At 43.8% G+C, this 14,401-nt stretch overlaps 2 non-coding genes across 2 annotated transcripts; both read right to left on the reverse strand.

Moving 5' to 3' along the window:
* Positions 1-323: 323 nt before the first annotated feature.
* LOC128488094 (U5 spliceosomal RNA) lies at positions 324-438 on the reverse strand. Its single transcript, XR_008353532.1, has one exon. It is a non-coding gene; the product is annotated as a U5 spliceosomal RNA (small nuclear RNA).
* Positions 439-2,059: 1,621 nt separating this feature from the next.
* Positions 2,060-2,174, reverse strand: LOC128488095 (U5 spliceosomal RNA). The gene has a single exon (XR_008353533.1). It is a non-coding gene; the product is annotated as a U5 spliceosomal RNA (small nuclear RNA).
* Between the last annotated feature and the right edge of the window lie 12,227 nt (positions 2,175-14,401).

A 14,401-nucleotide genomic window follows, 5' to 3' on the forward strand; every position in this document is an offset into this window, starting at 1 on the left:
TGAATAATACAACTGCACATGTGAGGAACAGAGATCTCAATGTTAAACATTTAAGGACAGTTGTTTTTTTTTTTTGGTTTGTTTATTATCATAAAGAACAATTGGGAATATGCTTGACAGCATATGTACAGGCTTATTTGCATACAGTCTGGAGGGCATGGTCTAACTCTGCCTCGTTAAAGCATTTCTACAACCCCAAACAGTACATAGCATGACACAGGCAGGATATTTTGCGCTTCTGGATGCGACGCAGCCCTTAGCCAGGACGAAGCTTGCGACTAAAGCAAGCAATCTTTTTGATCTATCGTTAACAACAGCAAAGAAGCCCAGCAAACGCCAGGCATCAAAAAATTGATTAAGACTCATGGTCGTTCCTCCCCACGGAAATCTTTAGTAAAAGGCGAAAGATTTATTCGGTCTGAAGAGAAACCAGAGTATACCCAAGCATGCCGCAGGGCAACGGCCCGGCCACAGGCAGTGCTCCTCGAGGTTAAGGTGTGTTTAATTAATCCCACCCAGCTCTTGCCTGATCATTGGAACCTATAACACATGCAAAACACAATTGCAAAGGGATTGGAACTATTTAATATTGGGCTGTTTTAAAGTCTTATTAAACTAACAATAAGGCGGGGCGTTTCTCGGTGCATCATGGGTATTCAAATGAGGCGGCAGCTCAAACAAACCTTCCAGCAGTCTTAGTGACTGGGGCGCGAGGTTGCTTCTTTGAAACAATGTTGTTTGCGTTAAGAAAAGAAAAGCTGAAGATTGTAACTCCCCCACCGCTTACCTACGGGGGTCCGCAACTTCCCCTTCTGCTGCAGCCACCAGAAGTTCCTGGCACACATTCTTTGGGCTGTGTTACAAGGTTAGGGGTAAGGCTTCGGGATGGAATCTGATTACTACTCTTTTTTCCAATCGTGGCGTGCTGAACCCATCGGGTTCACAAATACCAAGTTGCCTGATGCTGTTTCCTTTGAATGCAAATATATCTTTTCCATAAATCCAATCTTTCTAATTAAACCACCTTTCCAAAGTTAGCGGTTAGAAACGTTTAAGCATGGAAAGGTTTGGTGATAGAGCTTGGGTTAGGGGCGGGTTAAGCTCATGGCTTTGAAGAGGCCCAGTTACAGTTAGCGTCGGAGTACTGTTAATGGTTTACGGTTGACAGTTTAGGGTTAGGTAAGGCTTAGAATCCTTCCCCATTGTGGCGTGTTTAGCCCATCCTTTTCACAAACACCAAAAAAGCCTGATTTCCTTCAATTTCTTTTTGTCTTAAGCAGCATCGCCAGTGCCAACATTTTGCACCTAAGATTATAAAAAGTACCTAACAAAATTGTTTTTGTATTAAAACTGCGGCGGGAAGAAAACGCACAAAATCTCGGACAGTTCACCATACGGCCTTGCGACGAACGAGCAAAAGGCTCACTAACGGCAGCGCACGGACGACCGGACTCCCCAGCACCGCCACAAAGAAGGAGCGCAGCACGGCATCGGAGCGGCAAAAGTCAATCCAAACACGGCAGACTAGACACTTTGCCAAAAATGAAGTCTGCAACCTGATCTTTCCACACGCATAGAGCTTCCCAACTCGTGTCAGAAAGCTTTTAAACAAATAGCAAAAAAGCTATGATCACTGAACGTACAGAGGGCGCATTAGTCCTTTCCATGCTGAAAACCGGCCCCTTAAGCGTGTGGTGAGTACTTTTTCCAGATGTTTCACTATTGATATTTGAGGAAATGAATAATACAACTGCACATGTGAGGAACAGTGATCTCAATGTTAAACATTTAAGGACAGTTGTTTTTTTTTTGGTTTGTTTATTATCATAAAGAACAATTGGGAATATGCTTGAAAGCATATGTACAGGCTTATTTGCATACAGTCTGGAGGGCGTGGTCTACCTCTGCCTCGTTAAAGCATTTCTACAACCCCAAACAGTACATAGCATGACACAGGCAGGATATTTTGCGCTTCTGGATGCGACGCAGCCCTTAGCCAGGACGAAGCTTGCAACTAAAGCAAGCAATCTCTTTGATCTATCGTTAACAACAGCAAAGAAGCCCAGCAAACGCCAGGCATCAAAAAATTGATTAAGACTCATGGTCGTTCCTCCCCACGGAAATCTTTAGTAAAAGGCGAAAGATTTATTCGGTCTGAAGAGAAACCAGAGTATACCCAAGCATGCCGCAGGGCAACGGCCCGGCCACAGGCAGTGCTCCTCGAGGTTAAGGTGTGTTTAATTAATCCCACCCAGCTCTTGCCTGATCATTGGAACCTTTAACACATGCAAAACACAATTGCAAAGGGATTGGAACTATTTAATATTGGGCTGTTTTAAAGTCTTATTAAACTAACAATAAGGCGGGGCGTTTCTCGGTGCATCATGGGTATTCAAATGAGGCGGCAGCTCAAACAAACCTTCCAGCAGTCTTAGTGACTGGGGCGCGAGGTTGCTTCTTTGAAACAATGTTGTTTGCGTTAAGAAAAGAAAAGCTGAAGATTGTAACTCCCCCACCGCTTACCTACGGGGGTCCGCAACTTCCCCTTCTGCTGCAGCCACCAGAAGTTCCTGGCACACATTCTTTGGGCTGTGTTACAAGGTTAGGGGTAAGGCTTCGGGATGGAATCTGATTACTACTCTTTTTTCCAATCGTGGCGTGCTGAACCCATCGGCTTCACAAATACCAAGTTGCCTGATGCTGTTTCCTTTGAAAGCAAATATATCTTTTCCACAAATCCAATCTTTCTAATTAAACCACCTTTCCAAAGTCGAGGTGGTTGGTAGTTTATGGGGCCATACGTTTTTGGGGGGTCCCTGTCCTCATGCAATGATCATTTTTTACTGCAAACACAGTAAAGGATCCAATCCATATATTCAGGGCGACCTGATGTTATTATATACCAGAGAGATATGAGTTATCAAAATAAAACCGATACAAAGTATAAACAGAAGATACATTCTAAGATGGTATCTATGGTGATTTTTGTCTAAATTTAGAACTCTGCATAAAATTTGCTCCAGTTCTGCTTCGATAATTATGGTTTCAGAATTGGACACAATATGGAAAAATGTTGCAGCTTCGTGGTCTGTAACGTGGCATTTTCACCTGTTTCATATGTAGGTATTTTATGTATCACTTAGCTGGGACAGAATGTGGCCAGAAATCAAAAGGAGCTGGCTGCCGAGGTATTGGCTGGGAAAGCCAGCCAGGAAGATTCAAATTTGGGACTGTTATGACCGATTCGGGACAGTTATCTGCTCTTCTTTCTTCTGTTAATCTTTCTTCCTTTGGTCCCACTGTCTTTACCAACTTTCCCAGATGCTTCTAGTCTTTCAAAACTACGTCATGGATATTTATTTGTATCCCCTGTAGCCAATAATTCCTTTTCCAAGACTCTATCATGAAATGTCAGCTGTCACCACACACTGTACAGGAGCTGATTTTCAGGACGGTCTCACCAGGTGGACAACCCCAGATACTTTTAAGAACAACCTAGCATTGACTCCACTTGAAGAACATCTCTGTGGGTCTCAGAGGTTTACGCGTGTTCCTCAAACTGGGGTGTCTCTGGGTTAATAGGGTTTGTAAGGACTCTTATAGAGAGCCCAAAGTTCTATAGGAGGCACCATCTACAAAATGTATGGTAAGCGATAGAAAAGGGCAGAATTCTCATGATTTTGTGTATCACCTTTCCTATAGACCAGTGGCGTCTCCAGCTTTCATATTTAGGGGGGGGCACATGGGGGGCCAGGGACCAAAGTAGGGGGGCCAATTATAAAATGGTACATATACACTATATATATATATATATATATATACACGTTAGACGTGCATTTTTAACTACATAATATGCACTTATTACCCCCTGCTTCCGATATATATTAATATTAGCTCCTGCTGCTGATATATATTAATATTAGACCCTGCTGCCGGTATATATTATTAGTCCCGGCTTCCGATATATATTAATATTAGCCCCTGCTGCCAATATATATAAATATTAAACCCTGCTGTCAATATATAAATATTAGACCCTGCTGCCAATATATAAATAAATACATATATATACATATATATAAACATTAGACCCTGTTGCCAATATATTTTATAGTGAAAAAATTGGACCCTACCCAAGCATTTCCTTGGGTCCTGCTCAGTGCTCCCTTGCATGCAATCACTCCCTCCGCTACCACACCGAAAAAAATATATTTGCCACACTGACTGCAGATCGGGAGAAGACAGTGAGAGTCAGTCCTGCACCGTGACAGTGAGAGGTCCTCTCTCCTGTAATCATCCCCAGAGTCCCTTTGTCCCCTCATTCACTAAACCATACCGCTCTTTTACTTACACCCTGTAGTTCAGGTATAGATCAAATAAACAACACATGGAAACAACACATGCAACTGAATTAGACAAAAAAACCCCTGTATTTGCATGTATACATAAATAATGTATGCAAACATAGCAGATACAGATCAACAGAATTATACACACTATTTGACATCCAAACAACTATAAATCATTTTTATCACATTATTAAAATCCCAGAAATCAAAAAAGTTAAAAGGCCCAAATAGGGACTTCCGGTCGGCGGCCATACCTGGAGGCAGCATATTGACAGGGCTCCCCCGCGCTTATTACAATCCGAGGTGCATCACCCTTACCAAGCGCCATCGCCGCTCCCTGAGAGTACCGGGAGGCGGCGGACACTCTCCGCGATCTAACTACCGCTTTAGTGCGGAGAGGAAACGGCGGGGGGCTGCCGGCCGGGAGCCCGGCGGTTGAGGCCTACCTTGCCGACCACGCGACCAGCTTTCTGCCACACCGAGGCCTCGTTTCGGCGACGTTGGAGCCGGGGTTGATCGGTCACCATCCCCTGAGCTCGCCGGTACAGCTTCAGACGGTGGAAGAGGTGCCGTCCATCACTTTTCATTGGATCTCCCGGAGCGCCGCGTGGCCGCCACCCGCTGCAGGACCCTGGGCTCATCATCACACCATTCAGGCCTGTATACACCACAGCATATATATGCCCACAGTGCCTGACCACTGTATGGGAAAACAGCTCTTACCTATATATTGATGGGCTATCAGCCATAAATTCATTATACGTATTTTTCAAGTTTTTTTTTTTTTTGTTTTTTTTTTTTACTGGGCCCGGTCTGCCTAACGGCTCCTTTGTTTTGATATATAACACATTGCATGAGGCTCATATCAGTCTTCATTCTACAAATTTTGTGCTTTATCACCGTTATCTTTAAGTGCCAAACTCAAAAATTCAAATTAACCCTTTACACGTCGACGGCTTATTGAATTCAGCAACGATTTCGGCGTTTTGGCCCTAAACTATAAGATCTCTGCTCTGGGCCGTTACTATATGATATATATTTGAATTTTCCTACACGACTCTCTAGCACCTGTGCTGAATACCTGCTATATATTGGAGCCTTACTTCCACGACAAAGCGTGGCTCAGTATTTGTTTTATTTTCCACGTTTTTACATATTATCATTTCAAGCCTGATTTACTTACTGACAGCACCGTGAGCAACAGCGCATCGTGCATGACGCTCTTCAACTTTCACCTTGCAACTACAACACTTCATTGGCAATATTCTTTCCTAGCAAATTCTATTGTCTCCACTGACTCTTTTTATGTCATAGTGTCCTCACCCATTACAGTACCTATTCTTTTCTGCAAATAATCACTACACTGTTCAAGAAAACCAGACAAGGAGAGGTGACAGCCAAGGGCGACCACGTAATGATGGATAAATTCCTCAACTCTTCGGGTAAAACACCCGGCAAATCCTCTCAAAAAAAGCGTTTAACGAAACTACAGTCATCCCAACCGACAAGTGAAGACTCGCAGTCTCTTTCTCCCAAGGCTGCCTTCTTTGAGGAAGATCCAGAGGACGGCGCTTCCCCTCCTCAGGCTCTGGCACTGGTGAAAGCAGTTTCTGACATCATGATGCCAATGCTGGACCAGCGTTTCCAAGACCTCAAAGAAACTTTACTCACTATACGGCAAGAAGTAACAGATCACACTAGTAGACTCACCACGTTGGAACAGCGCCAAAGTGACAGCGAAGACCTCATTGCCAAAATGGAAACTGACCTATCTACTCAGGCCCAACAGATTAAAACACTCACTGACAAATTGGATGACCTTGAAAACAGAAGCAGAAGAAACAATTTGAGATTTGTAGGTATCCCAGAATCTGTCAAGCCGTCCTCTCTACTCACGACGCTTCAGAGCTGGCTTCCGAAAGTGCTGCAGCTGACTCTAGACAACGGCTTACCCCTTCAAATTGAATGTGCCCATCGTTTGGGCCCTGAGAGACCACCAAACAATAGCCGTCCGAGACCTGTCATTATTAAGCTGCTGAACTTTGTCGACAAAATCAAAATACTAACAGCTTACCGTAAAGTTCCTGATCTCCGATTTGAATCCTACAAAATAATAATTTTCCAGGATTACTCGGCTATGGTGGCGGCCAGGCGGCGCGAATTCGCTCCAATATGCAAGCGGCTGATCGAGGGTCAAATAAAATTCACCATGCTTTACCCGGCAAGACTTCGCTTCACAATCCATGATACGACCTGGGTCTGCGACTCACCCCAAGAGGCGGCGCTACACCTGGATGCGATGACGTCTTCGCCTACTCCATCTGCTTCACACAACTCTCCATGAACTCTGGCCTGTTCGTTCCATATTCACACGTATACACGTCTTGTCTGCGGTATTCCGAAGACCCGACGATGATGGCACTCCTTACGGTTTTAAGGTTTCATTTGTTTTGTTTAATTTTTGTACTGCTCCTGCGTGGTGTGTGCGGGTATACCCGCTTTTTCTTTATTTCTCTTGTTTTTGGTTTGCCCACAATACCTCACTTCCTGTGTGAGCTGGGACACACAGGGATGCATATTGTTTTATTATCTTTTCAACAACTAAGTGACCTCTTTCTACCCTCATCTCTAGATATCAATGACTGCACCATCTGATCAGACTCACACACAATGCCCCTTAAAATTGGTATCCTGGAACGTGGCGGGACTTAATACCCCTGTCAAAAGGAAAAAGGTTCTAACAGTGTTACGTAGGTACAAACCCCATATAGTGTTTCTCCAGGAAACGCATTGGAAAGTAGGTTCCCAATCGACATTAAAGGATTACTGGATCGAAGCCTGCTATTCTGCCCCTTATAAAACTAAATCTTGGGGAGTGGCAATCTTAATTAGCAAATCCTTACCTTATGACATCCATAATACAATTATTGATCCCAATGGCAGATACATACTCTTGGATCTCACCATACACCGCCAGAGGTTTAATATTATTAATTTATATGCTCCTAACTACCCGAATCATTCATTTTATGTACACCTTTATGAAATGCTTATTAACCTCTCTTTCTCCTCCAACTTCCTCATAGGCGGTGACTTCAACACAGTTCTAGATGACAATTTGGACAGGACGGGATGGACTTTACATTCGTTAACCCCTTTGGAAGGTATTCACCTATTCACCAACTCATTACACCTAGTGGACCCATGGCGTGTCACACACCCTACACATAAAGAATACACTCATGCTTCTAGAGTACACCATTCTTTCTCTAGGATCGACATGTTTCTCACATCATCGTCGCTTTTACCGTTTATATCTACCACTCACATAGATACAATTGTAGTCTCGGATCACGCACCTATTCGTCTTACGGTCCAACTACCCAACACACAAAGGTCACATAGACATTGGAGATTCCCTGCTCACTATACCTGTAGAGACGATTTTACCACCATGTTACAAACATCTTGGGCAAATTACCAAGATGACAATTTGGAACACATTGATAATCATATGCTTTTCTGGGAAGCCTCTAAAGCAGTAATAAGGGGTAACATCATATCTTATGAGGCAACTCAACGTAAACGCTGGTATCAGAGGTATGATTCCTTACTTGCAGAAGTGCAACGCACTTTTCTTGACTACTCTGTCCATAAAGATGACTCTCACAAATCCAAATACACAGAATGTAAGCAGCTTTTAGACGCTTTGTTATTAGAGAAAGCCCAAACTCAAATAGACTACACAAAAAACAAATTTTTCCGATGGGGCAACAGAGCTGGTAAATTGTTGGCCAATATGGCGAAATCCCGCAAACCTAAACATATTATTCATAAAATCGTTACGGATGCGGGACATAGCGTTTTTCAACCTAAAGATATTAATCATGCATTCTCAACTTTTTTTACACACCTATATACCCCTGCACAAGATAACATAGAGTCAGGCATACAATTACTGCAGAAGGCAAAACTGACAAAACTCACCAATGAACAAAGGGACAACTTAAATGCTATCATAACAGAGGAGGAGGTTAAACACACCATTCACTCTCTGCCCAACGGTCGTGCTCCTGGCCCAGACGGCTTCTCCGCTGAATACTATAAGATACTCTCACAACACAACACCTCGTACCAGCCCTCACTGCATTATATAATGATATTTTTCAAAACAATTGCCCACTACAGTCTTTGACACGTTCCACTACTATACTGATACCCAAACCACACAAAGACCCTACAAATGTTCAATCATACCGACCCATCTCACTTCTCAACCAAGACTTGAAAATTCTCACTAAATTAATTGCCTCCAGACTGCAATCCTTCCTACCAAAATTATTAATACACCACCAATTGGGTTTCGTGAAAGGTCGTAATTCAGTCAGGGGTATCCGTACAGCCCTGGCAGCTGTAATAACATCCAACTCTGACTCTGATCGCCATCCTCGAGCCTTATTAAGTTTAGACGCAGAAAAGGCTTTTGATACTGTAGCTTGGCCTCACCTCTACAGGATCTTAAAAAACCGTTTCTTTGGACAAAACTTTTTAAACTTTATACGCAATTTATACACGTGTCCAGAAACGGTTATCATCACAAACGGGATGGCGTCTGAGTCTATTCGCTTGGGCCGAGGGGTTAGACGGGGATGTCCTCTTTCTCCTCTCCTCTTTAATTTGGCTTTGGATCCCCTACTTCGTATTCTCATTTCATCCACTGATTTTCGAGGTATTTTTTTTGGTTCACTGGAACACAAACTGACAGCTTTTGCTGATGACATCCTCTTATACATCTCTGACCCCAAAACGTCCATCCCACACATTCACCTGGGGAGAGGTGATAGGTTTTAAAATTAATGTCAACAAATCGGAGGCGCTTTATTTGGGCCCTTCTGTTTTGCCTCCGGATACCCCTAGTTTTGGCTTTCATTGGGCGACGACCTCAATTAAATATCTAGGCATCACTTTACCAAAACACCCACGTCTACTCTACAGATTAAACATTACTAGGATCATTAAGGAGGTCACGAATGAACTGAAATTATGGCACGCGTTACACTTGACACTGACTGGTAGGATTAATCTCATTAAAATGATTAGCTTTCCTAAACTCCTTTACACCATACAATCTTTACCCCTTTTGATCAAACCCACTGATCTCAAATTTTTGGATAAACAATTTAACCTCTTCCTCTGGAAGGGAAAGAAGCCCAGGATTGGTTTATATAAACTTAAACGCACACCACAGTCCTTGGGTTTTAATTTCCCGGATATTAAGCAATATAACATAGCTGCTCTTTCACGACACGCAATTGATTGGTTGTCCCTGTCCCACAAATTTACAGACACCTCTCTTGAGAGTCAATTATGCACCCCGCATATGTTATCTGTCTTATTACACACGCCATACCTTTTATTACCGGAAAATGTGAGGGAAAATCCTTTATTATACTCCACGATTAGAGCTTGGAAATCTCTTCGTACCCTCCTCAAACTCAATTGGCAATATACTTCTCACTTACCGCTTGTTCACAACCCAGCCTTTCAGGAGGGCCGCTCCTCACTTCCATTCACCATGTGGCACGCCATGGGTCTCACATCAATTTCTCATCTCATTGATGAGTCTAACCAACGCATTCTTACACTAAGTCAATGTCGAGACAAATTTCCTAACCTACAGATTCCTTGGTTTGCATACCTGCAGCTTCAAAGTTATGTTGGTTCGGTCACTGCTCATTTCACCCACCATGACTGGCACAACCTTCTTGACAGACACATTTACGAACACAGAGGACATACACCTTCCATCAGTTTTTTATACAAATTTATTCGATCAGCATGTGACTCGACTGACAAGATTGGTGGACTGGACAGATGGACAAAATACATACCGACTGTTACCAGAGATGACATATGTAAAGCTACCGTTACCGCCTCCTCTGTTCTGCCGGTGGCGACGTATAAGGAAATGGCTTATAAAATAACTCATGATGTATATTTCTCTCCTGAGCGTCTCCACAAACTGGGTTTGCGGCCAACCTCTAATTGTCCTAAATGCAATGCTGAAAATGCACACTCCTTTCACTGCTTCTGGCAATGCCCTTTAATTCAAATTTTCTGGTCCCAAGTACATACTTTTGTTTTGAACCACAAGATTGTATCGTTTCCGCTATCTCCTGAGGTGGCGATGTTTGGTATGGCTGGTCCTACTGGCCGTTCTTCTAAAAAACTCACACACAGAGCCGGCCTTAGGCGTTGTGACGCCCTGTGCGGACTACTCCTCTGGTGCCCCCCCTCACTACCCCTTCAAACTACCCCCCTGCCCCTTCAAACTAACCCCCCTGCCCCTTCAAGCTACCCCCCTCTGCCCCTTCAAACTACCCCCCCTCTGCCCCTTCAAACTACCCCCCCTCTGCCCCTTCAAACTACCCCCCCCACCACCACCACTTACCTTGTTGCCGGAGTCCTACGGTGAGAGCGGGAGGACTCCGTCTTCTCGCTCTGCCGCGGTGCCGGCATTTCATGTTGAGCGCCAGAACATGAGATGCCGGCCCCGCGATGGAGTCACGGAGAGTAAGGGGCGCCTAGCGGTTACTGAGAACTTCACGAGCAACCGCTCGGCGCCCCTGCCCGGGACTTAGATTAAAGCATCGTTTTTTGGGGTTTTTTTTTAACTTTATTTAACATGAATGATGTTAAATAAAGTTAAAAAAAAACAAAAAAACCCCCGATGTTTTAAGTTAACTCCCGGGCAGGCGCCCCTGCTACCATGGCGCCCTGTGCGGTCGCACAGGTCGCACACCCCTAAGGCCGGCCCTGCTCACACATATTGTTACTGCTGTGGCCCGTAAATGTATACTTCACCACTGGATCCGACCTCAACCACCCACTCTCACTCTTTTCCAAGACAAATTGTTTTACCTATTTCGGATGGATTGGGTAGAAGCCACGCTGACAAAAGAAAAATCCACCAGTAAATTTTTTGACACTTGGGGCACATTTATTTCCACATTGAAAACAGACACACAATTGTTGATCCAATCCGCTTTTCAACATACCTCGTGGTACAGTCTCCAACTTTTTCAAGGCAGAAATCCAATTGTACCTGCATAGGTTCTGTCGCTGTGCACAACATGGTGTTTAATAATGGGCAATCCCCCCCCCCTTTTTTTTTTTTTTTTTTTTTTTTTTTTTTTTTACCACCACGCAGGATGAGCAGAGGGTTTATTTGTTCTTGTTTGTTATGTTCTGTTTCATTTCACACTACATTTATACACGTTCACGTCTATGGATACATAATGTCATATTCACCTCACGACGAGTACCTCTGTACCTACCCATATGGCTGACACACACATTACCATCTCACCTCCTTTTTGTGGACCTCTACTTGATACCATGTCATTCTCCTCAAATGATGAGGACTACTCATGCTTTTCATTCTTTTTGCTAAATATCCTCAACTTATACACATTCTTACTTATATTTATTATACGACATTCCTATTGTGTTGGATCTGTACCCTTTCACATGTACTGTGTGAATATGTTTGTCATTTGAAATTTACCATGGATCTGACACTGCATTTTATTTATTTTTTATGACCCCCCCCTTCTTTCTTTCTGTATCCTTATCGTGACGAACCAAAGAAAACATAAAAAAGAAAAAAACTTTAAATAAAAAGAAGTTTGAAAAAAAAAAAAAGGCCCAAATAAATTAAGATTAGACATAATGGAATCAAACATTTGCTACTGCAAAAAATTTTAGATGAAAAAGTCCAGTTTTATTCAGCGCAACAAAACAGTGATAGCATTATTCTTAACAATATTAATGCATTAATGCATCACAACCATCTTAGCGCTGCGTCACCAAATGAACAAATGAACGCCTCATCACAGATAACACAATGCATGCAGCTGCATATAACTAAGCTGAGTACCACTTGGTCTGAGAAGGCCTGTGAAACCAAAGGGGAATAGCGTCCTGTATAATGAAATCAAGAACTGAGTTTCACAAACTCTGAACCAACATCTACGTTTCCTTTTAATAATATATTCAGACTGAAATAAGAGTAAATAACACAAAACCTTTACTTTTCCTCTCACTGATTTCTAGGCCTAGAAAGTTTTGTCCTCTGAAGTGACCACAAAATCTGGATAAATACAAATTACAAAGTTCTATTTAACCCTCTACAGCAAGTAAAGTGCCAGGAAACAGATTACCAAACACATATCAGGACAGGCTCTGCCACACTGACACCCAAATACACACCCCAGGGCAGGCTCTGCTGCCACATGGACCCCCACATCAGGATGGGATAACCTACTAATATTATTAAGTATAGACTACTACTAGTATAAAAATGCTTTCCACATTGCTCTGTTTGTGTGTATTGCCCCTTGTGTATTTGTGCCCCCCCAGCCACCCTCCTTTGTGCATTTTTGCTATACACCCTTGTGTATTGATTTATTTGATGCCCCCAGCCAGCCCCCCTCCCTTGTGTATTGATTTATTTGATGCCCCCAGCCAGCCCCCCTCCCTTGTGTATTGATTTATTTGATGCCCCAAGCCTGCCCCCCTCCCTTGTGTATTGATGCACCAACCCCTTGTAATGGTTATTATAATGGCCCCCATACAAATGTGTATTAACCCCCCCTGATGTGTAATTATGTCCCCAGCCTGCCAGCCACCATCTTTATGTATTTTATTTTCCCAAGGCAGCCCCCCCCTTGTTAATGTGCCACCTCCAATGAGATCTGGTGTACTTGCTCTAGTGCACTGCTCCTTGCTCTTAGCAAATAACACAAATATTAAATAATGGCATTTTGAACCCAAACATATTTAATGAAGACCCTCAACTATTTTTTTAAAATGAAATAATTACTTTTTTGAAGTCTTCGTTTTTCCGCCTTAACACCGCTGCTCTTGCTCTCCTACCGCGTGCTCCCTGTCATAGAGCATCTGTTCTGAAAGTGCCCACCCCCTTGAGCATCACGGTGCATCTTCAAAGGGGCGGGACGAAGAGCCTCAGCGATTGGCAAGCCATTAAACGGCCGGCTGCTGACAGTTTCAAAGCGGTTTTAAAACCGAAGCGGTTTTAAAACCGCTTCGGTTTTAAAACCGCTTTGAAACTGTCAGCCGCATCGGCTGCAATTTCAGCTCAGACAGTTTCAAAGCGGCTGTAAAACTGCTTCGGTTTTAAAACCGCTTCGGTTTTACAACCGCTTTGAAACTGTCTGAGCTGAAATTGCAGCCGATGCGGCTGACAGTTTCAAAGCGGCTGTAAAACCGAAGCGGTTTTAAAACCGCTTCGGTTTTAAAACCGCTTTGAAACTGTCAGCCGCATCGGCTGCAATTTCAGCTCAATCTGCCGGCACACCGGGAAATGTCCCGGTCTCCCGGCGGTGGGCCGGGTCAAAGCGGCATCGCATTTCAATTGGGGGGGCACACTGGGGGGCACAGCATAATGTAGGGGGGCCATCGCCCCCTCTGGCCCCCCCCTGCCGACGCCACTGCCCACACAGCACTCACACTCCTATCATACCCAGGCAACCAGTAAATGCTGGTACCTAGGCAAGATGGGACTGTGCTTGCTGTGATTGCTGTTAGCAATCACACTCCTATCATGTCAGGTCAGCCAGTACATGATGGTACAGGGTGGCTGTAAGTGATGTGTAGACCCCATACTGCTGGCAGCATCACTACACAAGGGGGCAGCTAGCTAGGTTTCAGCATGTACTGGCTGACTTGGCATGATAGGAGTGTGATTGCTAACAGCAATCAAAGTCCCATTATGCCTAGGTTCCAGCACTTACACATCCAACCAGTAAATGCTGGAACCTAGGCATGATGGGACTGTGATTGCTGTTAGCAATCACACTCCTATAGTTCCAAGTCAGCCACTACATGCTGGTACAGGGTGGCTGTAAGTGATGTGCAGACCCCATACTGCTGGCAGCATCAATACACAAGGGGGCAGCTAGCTAGGTTTCAGCTTGTACTGGCTGACTTGGCATGATAGGAGTGTGATTGCTAACAGCGATCAAAGTCCC

Source organism: Spea bombifrons, chromosome 3, assembly GCF_027358695.1.
Source record: "Spea bombifrons isolate aSpeBom1 chromosome 3, aSpeBom1.2.pri, whole genome shotgun sequence".
Taxonomy (NCBI): Eukaryota; Metazoa; Chordata; class Amphibia; order Anura; family Pelobatidae; genus Spea; species Spea bombifrons.